At 37.6% G+C, this 23,542-nt stretch overlaps 1 protein-coding gene across 1 annotated transcript in view; it reads right to left on the bottom strand.

The window, feature by feature from the left end:
* Window positions 1-23,542, bottom strand: part of CDK19 (cyclin dependent kinase 19) — a 169,358-nt gene that overhangs the window by 145,631 nt on the left and 185 nt on the right. The gene's annotated exons all lie outside the window — the stretch shown is intronic.

Genomic DNA, 23,542 nt, shown 5'->3' with positions numbered 1-23,542 from the left:
AGGTTTAAAAAAAGAACAGATTAAAACCACATATATAGGATGATTGTACTTCTGTAAATTTTTAAGTTAGTATGTGTGTCTGTGCACAGACCACAAATGGATGAAAAGATGTCAGGAGGGAAATGAACCAAAATATTAAGCAATCATCTCTAATTACTTAATATTAAAGTGGTGGGGTTTTGAATATTTCTTACTTTCTCCCTATTTACTTAATATCTAATTACTTTTCCTGACTGCATAACTTATATTACTATTTTTAAAAACCATAGTCAATTTTAAATACTTGCTTTTCACATCTCCATAATTACCATTTCCTCATTTAAATCATGCACAACCATTTCTTTATAACATGCACGGTGTATTTAATTAAGGAGTTTGGAACAACTTGTTAAGGACTTCATGACATCTTTGAAATAAAGATACTAAAGAGCCAACAGTCATCAAAAACTCATGCTAGAAAATTAATGGTAATAGGATTAACACATATATTTTAGTACAAAAGCATCATCTCCTTTATTTCTCACAACTCATAAGGAAACATCACTATCCCCATGTCTACAGACTTCTCTTTTCAGACCCTAAACCTTCCTGGTTCTGCCCCAGGTATTAAAAAAAAGAAAATTTTTTGTAATACACAATTAGAATTTATCTTGCCCAAAATCTCTAGATCTCTGAGTTTATTATTCCTTTCACCTCTACACTATATATTTACCACTCGTTCTACTAAAAATCACTACTCTGGCTCACTCTTCATCCTTCAAAACTCAGCTATCATAGCTTTCCTTGTTCTTGAAAGCTTCCAAATCACCTGTACACTCCTAGGTCAATTCAGTGTCTTTCCTGGTCACCCTCACAGCATCCTGTGTATACCTGGAAAACAGAATTTATAGCCCTGTATTGTAATCTCTTTCATTCTCTCACTAGATTATAAGAAAAGGATCTATGTCTTTTATCCTTACACTCCTAATTCCCACATAGGGTTATCCAGTAAGTGTCAAATAAATGAATGATATTGCCAGTTATCTTTTTTCACCATATATTTTTAATTTAGCCAAATATATTATAAATCCTTAAAGGTTGGAAACTTTGTCACATGTCCTTTTACTTTAAAAAAAAATTTCTTAAAAAAAAAAAAAAAAACACTATCAATAAAAAAAGACCTGAAACTACAAAACTCTTGGAAGAAAACAAAGAATTAAATCTTCGCAATCTAACATCAAGCAGCAGTTTTCTAGTATAAGCAACAACAAAAAAGACAAATTGGACATCGTCAAAATTAAAGCCTTCTATGCCTCAAAGGACATCATCAAGAGAGTGAAAAATCAGTCCACAAAATGAGAGAAAATATTTGCAAATCATAAATCAGATAAGGGCCTAGTATCCAGAAAACTCTTACAACTCAACAACTACAAAGAATAAAAAGACAACTCAATTTTTAAAAAGGGAAAGGGATTGGAACAGACATGTCTCCCAAGACTATACACAAATGGCCCAAAAACACATGAAAAGATGCTCAGTATCATTAGTCATTTGGGAAACACAAATCAAAACTATAATGTGATACCACTTTATACCCACTAGGATGGCTAAAGGGGCTTCCCAATGGCTCCACCTGCAACACGGGAACACAGGAGACATGGGTTCGATCCCTGGGTTGGGAAGATAACCTGCAAAAGGAAATGGCAACCTGCTCTAGTATTCTTGCCCAGAGAATCCCCATGGATAGAGGAGCCTGGTGGGCTACAGTCCAAAGGGTTGCAAAGAGTCAGACATGACTAAGCACACAGGCATGGCAGGATGGCTATAAGAAAAAAAGCAAATTCTAACAAAGAAATTGGAACCCTCACACACTGCATTTGGAAATGTAAATTGGTGCAGCTGCTTTGCAAAACAGTTGATATCAAGAGTTCCTCAAAAGGGTTAAATATAGAGCTAACATACAACCTAGCAATTCCACTCATAGGTATATAGCCAATAATTTAAAACATGGTCTAACAAAAACTTCTACATAAATGTTCATAGCAGCATTATTCACAATAGCCAAAAAGTGGAAACAACCAAAGTGATGAATGCATAAACAAAACATGGTATATCCACGCAACAGAATATTTTTCAGCCACTTACAAGAGTGATGTGCTCATCACTTGCTAAGTGAAACAAGTCAGAAATAAACACAGCACAATTTCATTTATATGAAATCATACTATATAGTAGATAGTATACATGTAGTATGATTTCATTTGTATGAAATGTCCAGATTAGATAAATCCTTAGCGATAGAAAGTAGATTAGTGCTTTCCAGGAGCAAGAAGAATGGGGAAATAGAGAGTACTACTAATGAGTAAAGGGCTTCTTTTGGGAATGATGAAATGTTCTAAAATTAGATACTGGTAACGATAACACAACTCTATGAATATACTAAAACCAGTGAACTGTCAAAAAATAAAAACCTCTGTGCTACAGTGGACCTAAATAAATATTTCAATGATTAAAAATACAGTAACTTAAAATCAATACCTTAGAAATTTACAGAAAAGTACATCCTGACAACCGACAATAATTAATTTGCCTTCATCAGTCTCTTCATTAATCATCATGGATGCCCACAGGCAAACAGTTCTCATTACCTTTATATTAGACATCTTGTAACAGATAAGAATGTTTAGGTAGGAATTAGACAAGGATACTAATATATTAGAAACTGAAACATACTATGGAATCTTAAGGGAAGTATTTTAAAATTTCTGTTCTCTTAAGGCAAGTAATTTGATCAAGATATAAGATTCCATGAAGTTCTAAAAGCTTATGTTGTGTTTTTGATTGCTACCTATAAGCACATCTGGAAAGAGATATTTAAATTTTTAATTAAATTATATAGTTCTTAAAACCCCAACTTTATGCAGATCAATATAGGAATACTGGGAAATACTAGGAAATACCAGTTAACTTTGAAGTTTCCTAATCAGGACCTCCACTTTAAAGTCAAATATTGTTAAGCACAGCTTGATTTATGTATGGTCATCTTTTCACTTTACAGTTTCCCCTTGAGAAAGTTCCCTTTCTCATAAAAAGTTTTAACTAAGTGTTAAACTAAGTGTTCACTGTGTCTGTTGATCACAGTGCTACTTGGAATAATAAAAAGTTACAACCTAAGCACCAATCAACAAAGTAAACTGGTTAAACCAATAATGGCAGGTCTATACAGTGAAATATAGTCATTAAAAACAGAACAAAAAAGAAAAAGAAAAAACAGAACAGTGACTTTCTGCAAAGGTCAGAAAGCAGACTTTTAACCCATATCCTCTAGAATAACTGCATAACTGCATATAACTGATACTTAATTGATCGAAGGTTTGTACATGGAAACAGTTAAACCACAGCTGGAAAAAAAAAAGTATTCAATGAATTGAGACCATAGCCATTATACAATGTTAAACAGAAAACACAAGTTACCAAAAGTCATGTAGAACATGATCACATTCTTGAGAAAATATAAGCATATATTTGCCCACAAAAACATATATAAAAATATATCCTACACCATTCATCTATTTTAATCCTTTTTGATTATTTTTTCCAGCTTTAAAAATTATATAAATTTAAGGTGTACAATGTGACAATTTGTGTGTACATCTGATTATCACAATAAGGTTGTCAATATATCCATTATCTCATAGCTAATAATATGTACTTATTTTTTTTTAATTTTTCTTAAATATGTTTTACTTATAAGAAGAAATTTTTAATTAAAAAACTTAAGACTCTCCTCTTTAATCTATTTTCTTTAGTTTGAAGGCTTAAAGTAAAATAGCCCATCATGGAATGCATTTTTTCTTCCTAATAAAGTTTCTTACAACAACTAATTGTAGGTGGGGATAAAAATTCTATCTTCCTACTGAACCTAATAAGGTCAATCCTCATTTTCAAAACCACCAAGAGATTGTAGTTTTTACTCAATACCTACCTGTTTTATTGCTAATTTAAGCTTCAGGGAAATTTATCATGGAAACCCCCTTATATTTTTGGAGAAAAAAATAAACCAATACTTTGCTAAAGACTTTTACACATTATGATTTAACTACTCCTCATAGAGACCACATGAGATAGTAATTTATCATCATATACATTTTACAGGTAAAGAAACTGAGGTTCAGATACATTATTTAACCAAAATACCATAGCTAGAGAGTATTAGCCCAGATTTTAAATAAGGGTTTCCAATTTCAAGTTTTCCTTATACTATAGTTGTGCTTTTCATTTATATGTATCTTTATTGAGAATCTGAAGTAAAAATCCCTCTCTGAGAAAGGAAAATTCACATAGTTCTTTAAGAAGGAATAGACTTTTTAAAAAAATCATTTGAGCCCCAAAGTACTTTATTTAAGGGCCTGTGTGACTGGAAAATATCCTTCTGATAAAGGCAGTGAATTTGCAACCTCAATAAACTAGTCTGAAAAGCTTAGTCAGCTGGCATGGAGCAAGGGTCACATGTAAAATTTAACATGTCTAACTTCTATTCTTTGGTGCTAAAAGCACCAAATTTCTGTTACATTTTCCTATCATTTGTACAAAAATATAAGGACTCCCATGATGCAATATAACTTTATTTAAAAGCACATCTTTATCCACCTTAATTTTAAACTTTTATATTTATATGAACTTGAAGATCTACAAAATTTGGTTAAAGTCTTTACACAGTGTGAGAGACAGTGACAATTCATTAACCATATTTATCATTAAGCCCTTTGGTGATCGCTAGGCTTGTGAAAAATAAGACAACAGGCCCCAAATGGAGTCATTTTTGCTAAGTCCCATGGTAATAAACTAAGACTTAGTTACAGTTTTGGTCTCCTTCAGAAATGGAATGTTAAACCAATCAACAATGACTGGATCAGCACTAGTTAAGTAACCTGCCTTAAAGATCTCTGCCATCTCCTAAAGGAACGTGACCTTGCCATAACCATTCCACTTCCCATAACCAATCCGCTTTTGGTCTAGTATAACTTCCTTCTTCCTGCTCCCTTCTGCTTAGAGCTCTTTCATTTCGTATAGCCCCTTTGCACACCTTTCTGTTAAAATTGAATGCTGCTCAATTCTTGAATCACTGAACAAATCCAATAAGATCTTTAAAATATATTCAGTTGAATTTTGCTTTTAAACACTTTGGTGGCAATGATGGGATCCAAAGTAGATTTTTGCTGACTCTGGGGATGAGAAACAAACGCACTGATACCTGTGAATCCTTGGAGTTTTCCGTCTTTCCATGGGTAAATTCCATGGGTAAGTACCCCTTGGTTCTGAGCCTAGCTCTGATCTCTGCTCTGATTGGCTCCCAATCTAATTAGCTTCTCAGTCCAAGGATGAGGGGGGTCAGTTTGAGCTTCCAAACAGTTCCACTTGGAGTCTGACTTTCCAGCTCTTGGTTAGTGCACAGTGCCCATTTGTTGGGATTTACTAGTTCACTTCAAAATTCTACATTAGCAACTACCAAGGGTTCCACTTAGGAACACATAAGGCCTTCCCTTGACAAGTGCGCGATGCCATCTCTTCGGTTACTGCTGGCGTCCACAGTTCCATTTCCTTGGCTACTGTTAGTTTCTGCTACTATGCACATGAAGTCAAGGAATAATATATATACTGTGATTGGGAACCTCAGAAGCCAAAGTGACAACATCGACGAGTGCAAGACAGATCCTTAAAAGCTGTCAGAGTACTCACCACCAAACTCTAAGACACTCATGCTGGAATAAGCTGGTCATGGAAGAGGTTAGATTAACACCAGGTCACCCACCAATCTCAAGAAAATTGCTGTGCGACAAGATACACTTTAAAACACTAATCACACACCCCCCCGAGCCCAGCAGCACATTCCTGTCAGGTATTAATTTGGCTCCTACAGACCTAAAGTGTAGCTAGATGGAATCCTCAAGGTTCAGAGGGCTGAGCATACCACCTTCTGACACAACTGCTTATTTTAATTCTACGAACAGTGGTCCTGGAAGCTGCTAATATTTAGGAAAATGGAAAAATCTTACAAAGACAACCTAGAGTTACAATGGCCATTGAGGAGGATATTCCAACTAAACAAGATCATCCATTTAAAAAGTGCACCTGGAAGCAAGAACTTGCAAAGCAAGCAAACAGAACGGGATACCTATTCTAATCGGCTTGCAGAAGCCTCAAAAAAGCTTCAAGATTCTAAATAGCTTCATTAGAAGATTCTTTGTAAAATGCTAATGAAAAATTAAAGACACCAGAGGCACCTAACACAAAAGACTACAAGACTGACTGTCACAAAGAGTGGGATACGACTGAGCAACTGAACCACCACAAGACTGACATGACTCCCACTGCTCCCCTCTATTCCACTTTACTTGAGCACTCATTCAAACTACTTAATCCTCTGTCTGAACCATCTTTCACTATGAAAAGACTACAAGACCAGAAACAAAAATCCCCCAATTAATGGCCTCACAAACACCCCCATACTTACCCTCAAGGAGGGCCCCCAGCTGGGCCTCTCTCAGGGTTGACAAGACTCTGAGGGATTTTCTGGTTACTCCCTTAAACAGCCAGTGCGAAACTAAAATTAATGAAAAACCTTGCCAAATTCAGGTAGACATCAAAGGTACACTCTTTACTTTAACATCCACTCTGAAGCCTACAGATGTGATCCTGGGAAAATTGTCAGAAGCTGGCAAAGGATGAGAATTCTTGCCAGAATCACCTCTCCTGAGCATATGTTTCTGGTGCCCAGCTGAGAAAGGTAAAATTTAATGTCATCCCTTCCTTTCCAAATCCAGACCCACTGGTTATCAATCCTTCCTCTCCTAGAGACAGTTATTGCCTTCTTGTATGCCTTTCTGGGTCCTGAGAATTGTATAAGTCTTTCGTTCTTTCTTCTGGCTATGTTTGGGAGTGACTCAGGGTCTTGAGAAGATAGTGTATTTTGCACCATCTTTGGAGATGCCTCAAGTCTAAGGGATTATCCAACACTACCAGGAATATTTACTGCTTGTCTAGACTGAAACCAGGTAAGACACTTGAGAGGATTTTTTTTTAAGTAGCTCTCTGGTCAGAACTTGGCCAAACTGTTAAGCTGATACTCAAAGCCTGACAGAAACTTTACTTTAGGCCTTCTCCCCTAAGCTAATATGAAACGAAACTATGGACCCAAAGGGGTAGGAAATATTCCAAAGACAAACAGGCTTAGATCTAGAACACAGGAATCTTTTGATTGCTATCTTAGTTGAAGATCTTCTCTCTGACAAAAGGAAGCAAACTGAAAAGACAGACGGATGGATGGATCAGCTCTTTGAAGTCATTTTGGTTGCAGCGTAACTCTTCAAACGTCTGCCCGCAATGCGGGAGACCGAGGTTTGATCCCTGGGTCGGGAAGTTCCCCTGGAGAAGGAAATGGCAACCCACTCCAGTACTTTTGCCTAGAAAATTCCATGGTTAGAGGAGAGCCTGGTGGGCTACAGTCCATGGAGTCACAAAGAGTCGGACACGACTAAGCGACTTCTCTCTCTTTAACTCTTCAAGGAATTAAAAAGTAACTGTCCTCGTCTTATAAATTGAGTCTTTACAAGAACAGAAAATGCAGCTCAAGAAGAAATTCAAAGTCTACCTTTTTTCAAATCTCCAAACCTCTCCTATTCATCTAAAAAGACTTCTGCTATTCAATCGCTCAATAGTGTCTGACTCTTTGCAACCCCATGGACTGCAACATGCCAGGCTCCCCTGTCCTTCACTATCTCCTGAAGTTTGCTCAAACTCATGTCCGTTGACTCAGTGATGCCATCCAACCACCTCACTCTCTGTCATCCCTTCTCCTCCTGCCTTCAATCTTTCCCAATATCAGAGGTTTTTTCAAGTGAACTGGCTCTTCGCATAGGTGGCCAAAATATTAAGAGCTTCAGCTTCAACATCTGTCTTTCCAATGAATATTCAGGGTTGATTTCCTTTAAGATTGACTGATTTGATCTCCTTGCTGTCCAAGAGATTCTCAAGAGTCTTCCCCAGCACCACAGTTTAAAAGCATCAGTTCTTCAGGGCTCAGCCTTCTTTATGGTCCAACTCTCATATCCATACACAACCATAGCTTTGACTAGACAGACCTTTGTGAGCAAAGTGATGTCTCTGCTTTTTAATACGCTACCTAGGTTTGTCACTGCTTTTTTCCCAAGGAGCAAGCATCTTTTAATTGCAAGGCTGCAGGCACAATTCACGGTGATTTTGGAGCCCAAGAAAATAAAATCTGTCACTGTTTCCATTCTTTCCCCATCTGTTTGCCATAAAGTGAAGGGACCGGATGCCATGATCTTTGCTTTTTGAATGTTGAGCTTTAAGCCAGCCTTCTCACTCTCTTCTTTCACCTTCATCAGGAAGCTTGTAGTTTATTATTAAAATTCCCCTTAGGAACCAAAAGTCCATTTAGGAGGAACTTTCATTCTTTCTCTGCGCTTTTGAGATATAGATGTTCTACCCGGTTTTCTCTAGAAACTGAAGGTCCCGTCTTTGAAACGAAACTTCAAAGAGGTAGTTCATACCAGAAGTAAAGAAAAAAAGGGGAATGAAAGGCTATCTGAAAACCAGGCGAATGAAAATTGTGTCCATGTTAGTAAAAAGTGTAAGCTTCTGAGTAGGTAGCCTGAATTTATTCCATCTAGCAGAAACACAATATGGACCCAACTGTTCTTTTATTAATTTTGATTTTTGCATTATCATACCTATCTCATAGCTAAAATGTTGGAACAGAAACTGTAAGGACTGTTTGCAGTCTAAATGTTTATCAATGTCTGTGGGGTATTTTCTTATCTTCAGACGATATTGCTAAAATTTATCTGTGAAAAGATTTAACTGGCTTAAAAACAAACAAGTGCTACATAAAATAAGTAAACTGTCAGAAATCCAAAACTCATTTTTTTTCACAAGTTCATGTGATCCAGGATAAATCTTTAGTAAATAAAAGCCAGCGCCGGGCTTCCCTGGTGGCTCAGTAGTAAAGAACCCGCCTGCCAATGCAGGAGACACGGGTTGGCTCCCTGATCCAGGAAGACCTACATGCCTCGGAGCTACTAAGCCCTTGCGCCACAATAATGAGCCTGTGCTCCAGAGGCCGGGAGCAGCAACTGCTGAGCCCACGCACCCTAGAGCCTGTGTTCCACAACAAGAGAAGTCACTGCAATGAAAAGCCCATATAACTAGAGAGTAGCTTCCTCTCTCCACAACTAGAGAAAAGCCTGAGCAGCAGCAAAGACCCAGCACAGGCATAAATAAATAAATAAATAATGTTTAAAGCCAGTGTGTTTGTTGGTTTAATTCATATAGGCAAGATCTTAGAGTTATCAACATTAAATATAAAATCTACTCTACCAAGATTTAACAGAAGTCAAGTTCATGCTATCTCTGTTACAGAAGCAACAAGAATCTATCAGCTTAAGATGATGGTTAGCTATTACTGTCTTACGCAAGTCTCATGAGTAATCTAACCATAATTGTTAAGAACAAGAGACATAAAACAGATCTAAGATAAGCTTTATAAGTAAACTTTCCAACAATAATTGTGCTTTATGGTATGTGTACTTAAAAATAAAAATACTTTTCAAAATCTTTTTGGTTACTTGAAACCTTAAAGTTATACTGAGATAAGTTAAATGATGGCTATTCATTGACTATCTAGATCATTCTCGAAGAAGATAAAACACTAAAACATTAATTGCTGAACACATCTTCACCTACTTTGGGCTTCCTTTTACAAAGGAACTAAAAATATTTGGGTCTTCTATTAAACATATTTTGTGCCACATTGTAAAATTTGATATGAGAAATATGCTTAAGAAACTATGAAATGTATTCACAAATTTGCCAGTAAAAGTTCACAACTGTTTACTTAATTTTAACTAGAAATCTCATTTTTAAGAATTAAAAAAAATTTTTTAAGAATTACAAATATAAATAATTTAAAATGACTCAAAATAAGAGAAATATCTCTGTATGCAAGGCAAGTAGGATGTGTGTTTTGAAAAAGAAAACATGTGAGTAATGGAGATGTATTTTTGTCAAGAGGAAAGAAGGTAATGTTGTCCTAAAGTTAAGATGGCTATTTCAGTATGGGAAAGAGGAAAATAAGGGACAAACTATGGACAGAGAAAGTTGAGGAGAGGAAGAGGGAAGTAAGGAGGGAGAAAGGGAGGGAGACCAGGAATCTTGTGTGATCAAACTGGCTAAAAACTGAACTGTAATTATAAGAGTTTTTAAAATAAGTTTTAACACCAATCCTGTACTTATATAAAACGAAAACTTAATCTTCCTTCATTTGCTAAAAAGGCAAAATTTTATTGTACTAAGGGTCACTCTTGATAAGCTACTGTGAAGGCTTTTCCTTTCTAAGTAACCTGTCTAGAAAGTAACAATTTTGTGTTTTATCAAGATAATTTCCTGTATCTCATGTTATCTTTATCACGTCTTTGATTAATTAGCAAACCTAATTCTTCTTGATATTAAAGTTTTGCTCAGAACTATGCAGTCTTCTATATTTGCCTTTGAGAATCCTTAATTGTCACTTGCGTTAAATGGATAATTATTATTTCATAATGATCTGAATAATTTTTAGTCAAGTGTTCAAAACCTTTAATATTTGGACAAATTCCCTGAAACTAAATTCTAAATGAAGCATTTTTGACCTCCAACTAACTTTGAGATTTTCAGAGGGTCCTTAGAACATCTCAATGTATTTGTTCTCTTTCCCTATTAAAAAAAGAGATAAATGTATTAAAAGCCTTAAAAAAACTTACGCCTTTTGACTCTATTTAAAAAAAGAATCAGATACATGGACTAAGATTTATATATGAAAACATCTATTCCTATTATTTATATTATCAAAATACTGGAAAGAACTTAAATGTTCAATAATTAGAAAGCGCTAACTAAAGCATTAAATAGCCACATGATAGACGAACACAGACATCCACCCAAAATCAAGTCTTTGAAGGAAATTTAATAGTCTGTATAAACATTAATCATACCTTAAGTCAGATGATCCCAACCTCATTCATAGTGCTCTAGGTATCTTAGTAATTTGTTCATGGCACCACCAGGTCCAAAGAGATACCTACCTAACAATTTCAGTATGAAGGTTTCTCAAAAAATTAAAAACAGGGTTTCCCTGGTGGCTCAGTGGGCAAGAATCTGCCTGCCAATACAGGAGACGTGGGTTCAATCCCTGATCCAGGAAGATGCCCTACACGCCCTGGAGCAACTCAGCCCACGTGCCACAGCTATGAAGCCTGTGCTCCAGAGCCCGGCACCCACAGCTTCTGCAGCCCACACACCCTGGAGCCCGTGCTCTGCAACAAGAGAAGCCACCACAGTGAGTAGCCCGTGCACCACAACTAGAGTGTAACCCCTGCAAGCCAGAACTAGAGACAACCACACGCGACAACAAAGACCCAGCACAGCCAAAAATAAAGAAATAACTTTTTAAATTAAAAACAGAGCTACCAGATTATCCAACAATCCCACCTCGAGGCATATATCCAAAGGAAACAAAATCACTATCTGAAAGAGAGATCCTGTGCCACCATGCTCACTGCAGTGTTCTTTACAACAACCAAGTCATGGAAACAACCAAAGTTTCCACTGGCTGACAAATGAATAAAGAAAATATGGTGTAACACATACAATGTAATATGACTCAGCTATAAAAAACAATGAAATAATGCCACTTGAAGCAACATGGATGGACCTAGAGATTATCATACTAAGTGAAGTCAGACAGAGAAAGACAAATATCATATATACCACTCTAACCTAGAATCTAATTTTTTAAAAGATGCAAATGAACTTATTTACTAAACAGAAGCAGACTTGTAGATACTGAAAACAAACTTATGGTTACCAAAGGGGAAATGTGACGGGGAGGGATAGATAAATCAGGAGCTTGGGATGAACACATACATACTCCTATGCATGCATGCTAAGTCGCTTCAATCATGTCTGACTCTTTGCGACCCCATGGACTGGAGCCTGTCAAGCACCTCTGTCCGTGGGATTCTCCAGGCAAGAATACTGGAGTGGGTTTCCATTTCTTTCTTCAACATACTACTATATATAAGACAAATAACCAACAAGGACCTACTGTATAGTACAGGGAACTTTACCTAATACCCTGTGATCTATATGAGAAAATAATCTTAAAAATGAATATTTGTATAAATGAGGGGCTCTGCTAATGGCTTAGTGGGTAAAGGATCCATCTGCAAGGCAGGAGACACAGAAAATGCAGGTTCAGTCCCTGGCTAGGGAAGATCCCCTGGAGGAAGGAGGACATGGCAACGCACTCCAGTATTCTTGCCTGAAAAATCCCATGGACAGAGGAGCCTGATGGGCTACAGTCCATGGTATTGCAAAGAGCTGGACACAACTGAGTGACTAAGCACATACGTATTACTGAATCACTTGGCTGTGTATCTGTATTACCTGCACACCTGGTTGGGGAAGATTCCACATGCCATGGGGCAGCTAAGCCCACACTGTACCTGCCAAGCCTATGCTCCAGAGCCTGGGAGCCACAGCTACTGACCCGTGGATCTAGAGCCTGAGTTCTGCAGCGAGAGAAGCCCCTGCACGTTGCAGCCAGAGAGAAGCTCGCACAGCACTGAAAACCCAGTGCAGCCAAAAATAAACACATAAATGAAAATATAGCTAATTTACAATGTTTCAGGTGAACAGCAAAGTGACTGTTATATTTTTTCTTTTTTGGATTCCTTTCCATTATAGATTATTATCAGATTCTCAATATGATTCCCTGTTCTATACAGTAGGTATCTGTCAGTTATCTATTTTATATATATAGTAGCATGTATATATTAATACCAAACTTCTAATGTATCCCCCTCAACTTTTCTTTAATGAACACATATGGGGTTTCTGTTAACACATTGACTTTTATAAGAAAATAAAACCTGCTTTGTTTTTAAAAGATACTTGCCTTATTCCAATAATAAAAGTTATATACACTCTATTTCTTAAATATTTTATTTTTTAGAATAGAAAGTAAACACATCGGAGAAGGCAACAGCAATCCACTCCAGTACTCTTGCCTGGAAAATCCCATGGATGGAGGAGCCTGGTAGGCTGCAGTCCATGGGGTTTTGAAGTCGGACACGACTGAGCGACTTCACTTTCGCTTTTCACTTTCATGCGTTGGAGAAGGAAATGGCAACCTACTCCAGTGTTCTTGCCTGGAGAATCCCAGGGACGGGGGACCCTGGTGGGCTGCCGTCTATGGGGTCGCACAGAGTCGGACACGACTGAAGCGACTTAGCAGCAGCAGCAGTAGTAGCAGCAGCAGTATACACATAGCAAAATAAACATATGTAGATATTTTTCAAATAATGTAAGAGTATGTGTGTGTATCGCTCTTCATCCTGTTTGTGACACCAAATGCCTTGCTGTGTCTCACTGCGCACACTGTTCGCTGAACCCAGGGTAGGCAAGGCTCGAGCTAAGAGGCTGGAAGAAGACTCGATGAGCTGTAGGCACTGCACAAGGTTTTCTCTTCTGGCAGATGCAGCAACGGCAGCATACCCTAATGCGACACCTCTCTCCTGGCTGACACAGCAGCCATAGCGCTATAGGCATGCTACACTCTCTCCCCTCGTGGCTGACCCGACGGGCACAGCTGCGACACAGCACTAACGCCACTGCCGCCTAGGTGGAGCCCATGCATGTATGCAGCACAAAGTAGCCTGTGACCAAGCAAGTACCTCAAGACACGCATGCACAGTGCTGTAAAGGGTCTCAGCTGTTACAGTTTGTTACAAAACGTGGGGCAAGAGCACGAGGCTGTGGGGCAAGAGAGCCTGACCACACCATCGTGGCTAATGTGCTCTCTCCCCACAGTGTGCTAAGTTGCTTCAGTCATGTCCGACTCCTTGTGACCCCACTGACCATAGCTTGCCAGGCTACTCTGTCCATGGGATTCTCCAGGCAAGAATACTGGGGTGTGTTGCCATGCCCTCCAACAGGGAATCTTCCTGACCCAGAGACTGAACCCTCATCTCTCATATCTCTTTTCAAATGTCTTCCTCTCAACCCAAATTTCATTCCCACAATCAACTATTAGTAAATTATTGTGAGGATATCCAGTTTCAGTCTTTGTAGTCAGAGATTACATGTCATTTACTCTTGTATCCTCATTACCTATGGCATAATACTTGGCTCATGGAAAGGAATCAAACAATAAACAGTAAAAGATAGATAAATGAATGGAAAGACAGAAAAGTGGAAAACAGGTGAAAAGAGAGAATGGACAGATGGCTAAAAGACAGGTAGATGAAGACTGGACAGACGGAAACTTGGACAGTGAATAGATTGATGGATGAACACAGGCAGAGATGAATGTTATTGAGAAATTACTACTGCATGACTTCAAAGTGGTCCTCTTGGGAATTATTTGGCTGTTCAGTGGTTAGGACTCTACACTTTCTCTACTGAGGATCCAGGTTTAATCCCTGGTCAGGGAACTAAGATTCTACAAGCTATGTGGCAAGGCCAAAAATAAAAATAGTGTCAGTCTTTCCTAACTGACCTTTCTACTGGTCCCTTTCCCCTTTCAGAGATCCCTACTGAGCCCTCGCACACAGAGCCTGTGCTCCACAACAGAAACCACCATAATGAGAAGCTCGCTCAGTGCAACTAGAAAGTAGCTGCCATTTGCCACAGCTAGAGAAAGCCCACGCAGCAATGAAGACCCAGTGCAGCCAAAAAATAAATAAAAAATTTTAAAAAAAGAATAGCAACCCCAACTGAGGACCAAATTGGTAATCTAGAAGATTAAATAAAGGAAATCTTCTCAAATGTCTTATAGAGAGAAGGAGCTGAAAAATTTGAGAACGAATTTAAGAGACAGGGAAGATAGAGCATAAAAGGTCAACACTTCTTAATAAACATATCTGAAGAAGAGAACAAAAGAGGAAACAGAAGAAGAACTAAATAACAGGAAACAAAAATTGCCCTAAACCTAAGAAAAGAAAGGCCCACTTAAAAGATCCTTAAGAAACTAGCAGGATTGGAAAATGGCAATGAAGGAGTGAAGGTAGCAAGATGCAACTAAAGCCACTGTCTATCACTTTTTAACTTTTGAAGTTCAACTATGTTCATAGTTCATCTATTCAAAAAATAATCTGTAAAAGACACAAGAAACAAAGCTAGATAAATGGAAAGAAAAAAAAAGACCTACACATTCTAGATAGACTCTGGTGAAACTTTAGAATTCATGGATAAGTGAAAACCTTTAAAAGAGGCGAAAACCAAGTTTCTAATAAAGAAACTTCCCATGAGCAACAAGAAATGCCAAAAGCCATGAAGCTTAGTTTTGGGTTCTAAGAAAAAGAAATTTTCTTAATACAGAATTCTATATTCAGCCCAACAATCAATAAAGTATGAGGACAAAAAAACATTATCTGATATGCAAGAACTCAAAAATCTACACATCCTATATGAAAAAGCTAATTAAAAAGATATCTTCAGCTAACCAACAACAACAGACAATCCAAGAAAAACCAACCACGGGATATAAAGAAAAACTGCTAGCTGAGTACGACCCAAAAGACTTGAAGAAAGGGCAAAAGAAGATCCACTGGGCACTGATACTTGGAAGATTGTTGCAAGCAGCACTTATTTGGTACACAAGTCTACATTTCCCTCTCTATGGGTCTCAGAATGCTAATTAATTCAGCAATAAACTCCATACTCATAATATTTTAAAGCTGTTGAGTGGTTTCCAGTGTTCACGTTTAAAAAATCAACCCATAGACAAAAAGCAGTGGATCAACTAGGAAGTTATAAAAACTATACTTTAAAAATCCAGGAGTATGAGGAAAAAAAGCAGGAAAAAACTTTGTTACTTTCCTTAACATTTACATCAGGAAGATCACAGATAACACGTAAGTTGACAAACTAAAAAAAAAAGACATGTAAGTTTACACTTCAAAGTCATAAAAGAATTCACAAAAATCTTTAAGCAACAAAGGTAATAAATTTGAAGCTTGAGATGGGAAAAGAGGAGATAGTGAAATCTCACAAAATTGCTCAGCTTTTCTAGGAAAGTCAACAGACACTGCCTAAAGTTGATAAATCAAGACAGAATTATACATATGTTTCTTAGAGTTATAATGGGAAGCATCAGCAAAACTTAAAACAGAAACAGTTAACACAGGTTATCTCTGAGAAGTCAAGGGGGCTTGGGAGTAGACAGTAAGAAGGAAGCCTTTTAGTCTTCGTTTTACATACCAATAAATTGTTGGGAGTTGTTTTTACTCGACTGCAACTATTACTTGATAAATTTTAATAGCACAAAAAAAATATTTCTACTTTGATACATACTGTAAAGATGAAAAGACTGCTGAGAAATTACTTAATAGAACTTTGGTTTTCTAAGTTACACAAGCTCAAATTATATATAAATATTCAGAAAAGAAAGTCAGAAAGATTTTTTTAATTTGCACCATAATCCAAAACAATAGGACTCGCTCAGTGTCTAAGACGCTCTTAAAATGCAAATATAATTGTAAAAGGCAAAGGGGAAAAGGAAACTAACTTTTGTAAAAAGCAACACAGTTTTTGCCTCAAACTGCTTAGGTTTTTCACCAAGTGAATTTCTTTAACAATCGTAACAAAAAATAACTTTTCTACAGAAAGACACAACTAACCCCTCTATGAGGAGTTTTACCTTACTTTCCCAGCAGCCACAGACTTACCTTTCTGTCCAAATGTAAACATCTATAAATAGCTGTAAAATAGTTTGCCATGACAGGACTTTGGTCTGTGGTCACAGAACAAAACAAAATTAGCTGGCCTACATGGTAATTAAATCCATATCCTAATCATATTCATATTAGTAACTGAGGTCTACCACAAAGTCTCACTGAAATAATCTCTTTAAATAGAAAATACATAAGTTTCAAACCTCTGTAAGGAGGGTATATTTTTTTCTTCAGAAAGACTTATTCTATTAGAAATTAAAGATATTTTGCAGAGACATAAATTGTTTGAGAACTTTACAGGTTTTTATTTCTCTTTGATCCATTACCCACTTCTGTATAAGAACTAAACCCTCAATAAAAAACTACTGCTCCACACTTGTATCTTGAATTACATCCTGTCCTCTCTCTGGAGACTCTCTTTTATCCTGCACAATGCACGCTCAAAATGGCTATTACAGGAAGTGTTGGACTATCTGCTATTTATAAACGGACAAAAATCTTTAAATAGTTCTCTCAGCTACCTCTTTATGGTTCTAGACCTTAAAAACTACCTGTTTTTAAAGAAATACTCAGGTTGGTTATTCAAAATGTTAAAATGCTCTTTGAAAAAAAGCAGAGTGTGTATCTTTATTTTGGAATCCAAAGCTGCACAAAACTATATACTCACAGTATCACAAGTAAAGGAAGAAGTGGATCTTTAAAAACACATTAGTCAAATACTCTTAGACATTTACCACCAAGAAAATTCCAAATTGTAATATATTCCCTTCAAGCTTTCTATATTGATGTCCAACTTTGACTACACTACTTGAGAATTCTGAAAATAACAAATATGTAATTTAACATCATATATTAATTTTTGATCTAGCATACCCAGTTCAAAATATACTATACAAAAGTAAAAATTCTTAATTCATCCATACTGACATCCACTGAACCACCTGGAAATCCCACTTAAAGCACACTACTACTTATTAAACACACATACTCCCAAGAAAATTCCTCTAAAAAAGAAAACCAAGAATGGCTGTCTCGAGAAAGGGAAAAGGGTGACTGGGAAAAGAAAAACTTACAATACATTGTGCAAACTTTTTTTTTTTTGGCTTGGAACAAACTCATCGAATGTACACAAATTACAGCGATTTGGTAAAACATAAAGGGTGGCAACCAGATTGTATAATCTTTTTTATGCATGTGCATTTACTACTAAATACATGTACTTTTTTTAATGAAATACTCTTTTTAAAAGTAATCAACTATCCTTGATTCCCCTTATAAATTGAAAGCTTTTCAGTTCAAGTACTTGTTTGCTTTATTAAATTATTTCAGCTTCAAATTTTCTTCTATTATCTTGAAAAAGACCCAAACCTTCTGATTTCATTTGTTCACACTGTCACTCATTTCCATAGAAAGGTCACTTCATGGAGTTAAGGACTGTCGCTAAGCCACCTGCTCAAAAAAAAAAAAAACTGAAGTTTTTTTCCTGCTAAGTCCAATATCATTGCTACTGGCCAGTTTCTTGGTCACGCTAACCACATTTCTGGAGCCACATGTGGCTAGCGGCTGGCTGCCTTACTGGACAGCACAGATGCATTTTCATCACTGCAGAAAATCCTATTGGACATCACTGTTCTAGACGAAGGGTTGCCAAATTATAGCCTGTGGGCCAAATACAGCCCACTACTTGGTTTTTTTCCTACTGGAACACAGCCATTCCAATTTGTGTTCATTTATACACTGTGGATACTTTGGCACTACAATAGCAGATTCAAGTAATTTTGACATAGATGGTCTGGTCCACAAAACCTAAATATTTAGTTTCTGCCTCTTTAGAGGAAAAGTTTGTCAACCACTGCTCTGGACAATCAAATTCATTGAAAAGAATATTCCTTCTGGGCCTCAAAAACAAAGTTTTGAAGGCCTGAAGTGCACAAATGAAGAACTAATTAAACAAGCTCATGGTCACCTGATTTGCTAATAAAGGTACTTAATTTCTTAACATGAATCCATATCAAAAAATTTCCTAAAATGTTTGAATGCTGACATTTTCTAAGCTTCTCTATAAAACTGATAGTAAAAGCACAGAAGACAGATTACTACATTTAGCAATTTTAGAAGAGTTGGCCTAAGAGGGGGAAAAATGCTTAATAATTCAAAAATTACCCACATTACTTATCAATCTATTAAAAGAAATGTATGGACTATCTTGAAAAACAGCATATAATTTCTCTGAGAAAAAAATTACACTGGACCTAGTTAATGCTATAGAGATATTTACATTGAACTGCTTATGTCATGTAATATCACTATATTTCAGGCTTTCAAAACAAATACTGAAAACATAGGTTAAGTATGTTTACCTGAAAAGAAAAAATATCTATTTTTTCCAATTTAGGGCATTTTTTTAAATTTTAATCAATTTTTGAGCATTCTTACATGCTCAACCCTATGCAAGGTGGAGACAGGAGGATGACAATGACCCATCTGTAGCTAATAGTTTACAGAGCAGATTAATATCACAGTGATATTCTACACACAAGAACAAGAGGGGCAGAAACACAGATGAGTACACTGGGTGGCTGAGGAAGACTTCTAAAGAAAAGCTATTTGAATTGGGTATTCAGCTGTGAGCAGGAGTTTCCCAGGTTTGTGGGAGGGGGAAAGAGGAGAGAGAAAGCACAGAGCAACACCATTCTGGTTTGAGTATAGAAAAAACAAAATGAGACATGAAAGGACTTAGCAAATCCTAGAAAAATATGAGCAGTTGAATGCTACAGAAGCATATGGTTTGAACACACTGAAAAAGGAGGGAGGTGGTGGCAGGCATAAAGGCTGTAAAGACTAGACTTTAGGATCCAAATGCAAACGGTTTTTACATGCCAAACTAGGGAATTAAGATCTGACGGAACCAGATGAGCCACAGAGAATGTACAGTTTTCCAAGAAGAGATACGACATGATTGATTTTATTTTGTAGGAAAGTAACACTGGCAGTAACTTGGATCTAGGACTACAATGAGAAAAAGACTAATGGCAGAGACCAATTCGGCTATCGTGCAAATCAGAGATGATGGTCAAAGCCAATGATAGTGAAGATGAAGAGAAACCAGATTAAGAGAAGCAACCACAGGAGGCAGCACCCACTGGCCTGAACGTCTACTTTTCTAAAATGCCCCTCATATGGGACACTGTCCCTTCTCCATATTTTTTCAATATAGATGTAGTGTCCTTTGCATGGAAAGTTTACACAATAAGATAGTCAAAACTGGAAGCAATATGGTCTTCTTCGCTTTTTCTCCCAAGGTATTAGGAGGGAAAACACATTAGAAAATGCAGGAACTCAGATTCAAGAAACCGGGATTATAGACTTGTCTTTGCCAAAACTATGGGCATGACATCTCTTAAAGCTTTGGTTTTCTCATTTGTAAAAAGAAATTAGACTAGACGACCTAAAACCTTTGAAAGTTCTAAAATATTATGATTGTTAATAATATATCTTAAATCTTTGGGAGGTCTCCAAAAACCCAAATACTATCACCTATATTAACTACGAACCAATGTGAAAAACCCATCAAAAACAGGCAGACACTATTGTACCTATCATTTACCTAAATTTATCTACATGTACTGATTATATTTATTGTGAAGGATTTCATGACAGACATTAAGTAGTTACTAACTACTTCTCATCTGAAACCCTTAGGCAAAACTGAAACTCTGTAAGATGGCTCTGTCAGCCATTTCACTTTCAATTACTGTATTTCAAAATATCCCCAAAAAGCATTCTTTTATTGGAGTGGTTTCAAAGAGCTAAATGAATGTCTGCAAAGTTGAATGGTATTATTGTTGGGTATAACAGTTTTCAGACATAATGCTAGTATGGAATATTTGCCTGACTCTCTTACAAAAGAACATTTTTAACAATATTCCTTTATCAAAGAAAACAAGAAGTGTTTCAAACGTGATAAATGTGGTCTTGAGATTTGTAACCATACTGTTATGTGACTTTTTCTTAATGTTGAAACGAAGACTGTACTACAAATTCTTGCTTATAAAGTCTAGAAATATTCTAGTTTCTCTTCAAGAATAACTTTTACGATTAAAAAAAAAAAGTTGAGTCAAAAAAATCCTCTTCCTTCAGAACAGAAAGATGAAACAAATCTCATTTTTATTAAAGGTGAAAAACCCAGTTGTAAATCTTGCATCTCCATTCTGTTACAAATTTATGTAGCATAATTAACAGGGCCTAAGTTAAAGTCATGTTTCAAAGGAAATAACATTCTATGGTTTTGTAAACTCTACTATTAAACTATAAGCAGAGGCTTTTCTAATGAATGTTATGTTACTTCTAGTGTTTCTTCTAGAGACCTGAACAATTTTTTGCCTATATGCTACATTATATACACCAGAATAGTTCCTCTTTAAGGTACTCATGTGATTTCTCTCTTGCTCCCTAAAATAGCATTATACTTCTGAGTTAACCAAAATAAATTCTGGAAAAAGCTACACTGTAATTTACCATGATCAGAGTGTAAAATCCTTTAGGATGCAAATCTGTATCAGTTTAGAATCATCACTAAAAACTGTTCTTTCCAATCTTGCTACCAAGGCACAAGAGATGTGGGTGTTCACTATAAAGCCTCAAATCTCAACTAGACTCTTTGTCTAAGAAAAGTCTTTATATTTATTTTTCTTACATATAATTTAGTTACTTAAACTAATGCTTTCAGATCCTAAAAGTTTTTAAGTATAATATTTTGAAGATACACCAATTGATCTTATTCGACCAAAGAGGCTTTATTAATTCTAATCAAACAAATATCACTCAAGAAGGAAGTGTATTCAAATCAAAAATTTTATTAGAGGGGAAAATATTCAAAAAGAATAGAAGGAGGAATTAAATAATCTATTCGGTGTTGTAGCCTGTGCTATTCAAATACAATCCAGAAGCAGAATTTTTAACTTTTTTCAAAAGTTGCCTGCTTAAAAAAATTTTTAATCTTTTTTAACAAAATTAAAATACATTTTAAAAATTCCAGTTCAAATATATTACAAAGTTGGCACGAGGAATATGAAAAACACCACCTCTGATTTGTTTTGTAACGCTAACATCCGAACAGAAAAGCTAGATGTTCTTTCCCCAAACATATCTGCTAAGACTCCCACAGGAACACCAGTATAACAAGCAGCCTAAATATTCAAAAAACAAAACAAAACAAAATACAATTATAGTACTTCGCACTCCGAGATATTCATTCAAGGACACCTGGCAATTAACTAAAGAAATTATGAGAAAAGTTTACAAACAACTAAATACTCTGGGGCCCATTCAGCTATAACAAAAGAAAAAAGTTATTTGCAATAATAACAATCCTTTACACTTGCAAAGTACCTTGTAGTTTTCACCATCCTTCATGATAAAACAGTTTATAAAGTTGTGCTTGCTCCTTCCCTGTATGAAATCAGCAAGCAAACAAGCGCCCACACACACCCACACACTACTACTACTTTGATCCTAGAGTCCATCAATCAGCCATGTCAATTACAAAAGCGTGCGCAGAACGATAAGCAGCACTTCAGATCTTTCCATCGTCGTTATGGCTGATAATCAGTTCATTCAGAAATGTTTCGCTACGATCCTAAAAACTCTCTTCCACATAGCTTGATCGTCTTTAAAGTTTACGCGGGATAGGCAAATATTCCTGGGCTCCCTAACTCTGGGGAAGGGGAATTCCTGCCAGGATGGGCCTTAAGGTGACGACTGACTTAAACCCACCCTTCTCAGACAGGGAACTGGTTCCACCTGTCCGGGAGTACGAGCCTCGTGCCCTCCAGGACGAAGGACAGGCGTTTTTCAATATAACGTCCAGCTCTTCTTCTCCTAAGAGAACAATTAGTAAGAGCTTACTAAGGGGTCCCTAAAATTATCTCTCACCGCCCAGGAAAACAAAGATTCAGGCCCAGCATTGTGTCACTCGAATTCCGTTCTGGATAATTTAGGTGCCCGAAAAACCTCAGCACGCAGTCGTCTGGCAGGGATGGAGTGGAGGACGTAAGAATACCCAAGGTGCGGCGAAATGAGGTACAAGAACGAACTAGGAAGTTCTGCCAGCAAAACGCGGTTCGTCTCTCAGAAGGTCCTACATTCGAGGGGAAGGTGCGGAACTGGAAATTGAGAATGGGAGAAAGAGAACTCGCAGCCTGGCGAAGCGGCGTGAAGAAGTGGCCGCCAGGCACACGACAGGGACAGAAGGGATCGCGCCGAGGGACCACCAGGCTGGCTGGCCCCTAGGGCCAAGGTGCCCAACGGCTCACACCGGTGAGGCTGGCGAGGACCCAGGTGCTCTGGGCCGCCCGACAGACTCCTCCGCGAGGTTTCAAACCGCCGCCCCCGGGAGGCGCTCAGCCGATTGGAAGTTCCACCACGACCGTCACCAGCAGCCCAGGGCCGGAGCGGCAACTCCTCGGCGGAGCTCTCCCAGCCCTCCGCGTCTCCCCTGGAGACCAGACACCCCTCCTCCCAAACTCCACCTCCAACCGAGGTCCCAACTCGAGTCCCGCCGCCAGCTCCTGGCACGCGGAGAGCGCCCTTCGGGACCAGACCTACGCCCCCCAACCAGGCTGCGCCGCGGGAGTTCGACGGGCGCGACGCTGGGGTCTGGCAAAACCCGCGTCCCTGAGAGTCTGCCCCGGGACGCAGCCCCGAGACCACCTCCGCCTCGCCCCCAGCCCGGGCACGGCCCGACTGGGCTTCGACCCACCCATCCCGCG

The sequence above is a fragment of the Budorcas taxicolor genome, chromosome 9 (assembly GCF_023091745.1).
Source record: "Budorcas taxicolor isolate Tak-1 chromosome 9, Takin1.1, whole genome shotgun sequence".
In the NCBI taxonomy this organism is placed as follows: Eukaryota; Metazoa; Chordata; class Mammalia; order Artiodactyla; family Bovidae; genus Budorcas; species Budorcas taxicolor.
Note: the sequence above shows the minus strand (reverse complement) of the source record. Positions and strands in the feature narration are given on the sequence as shown.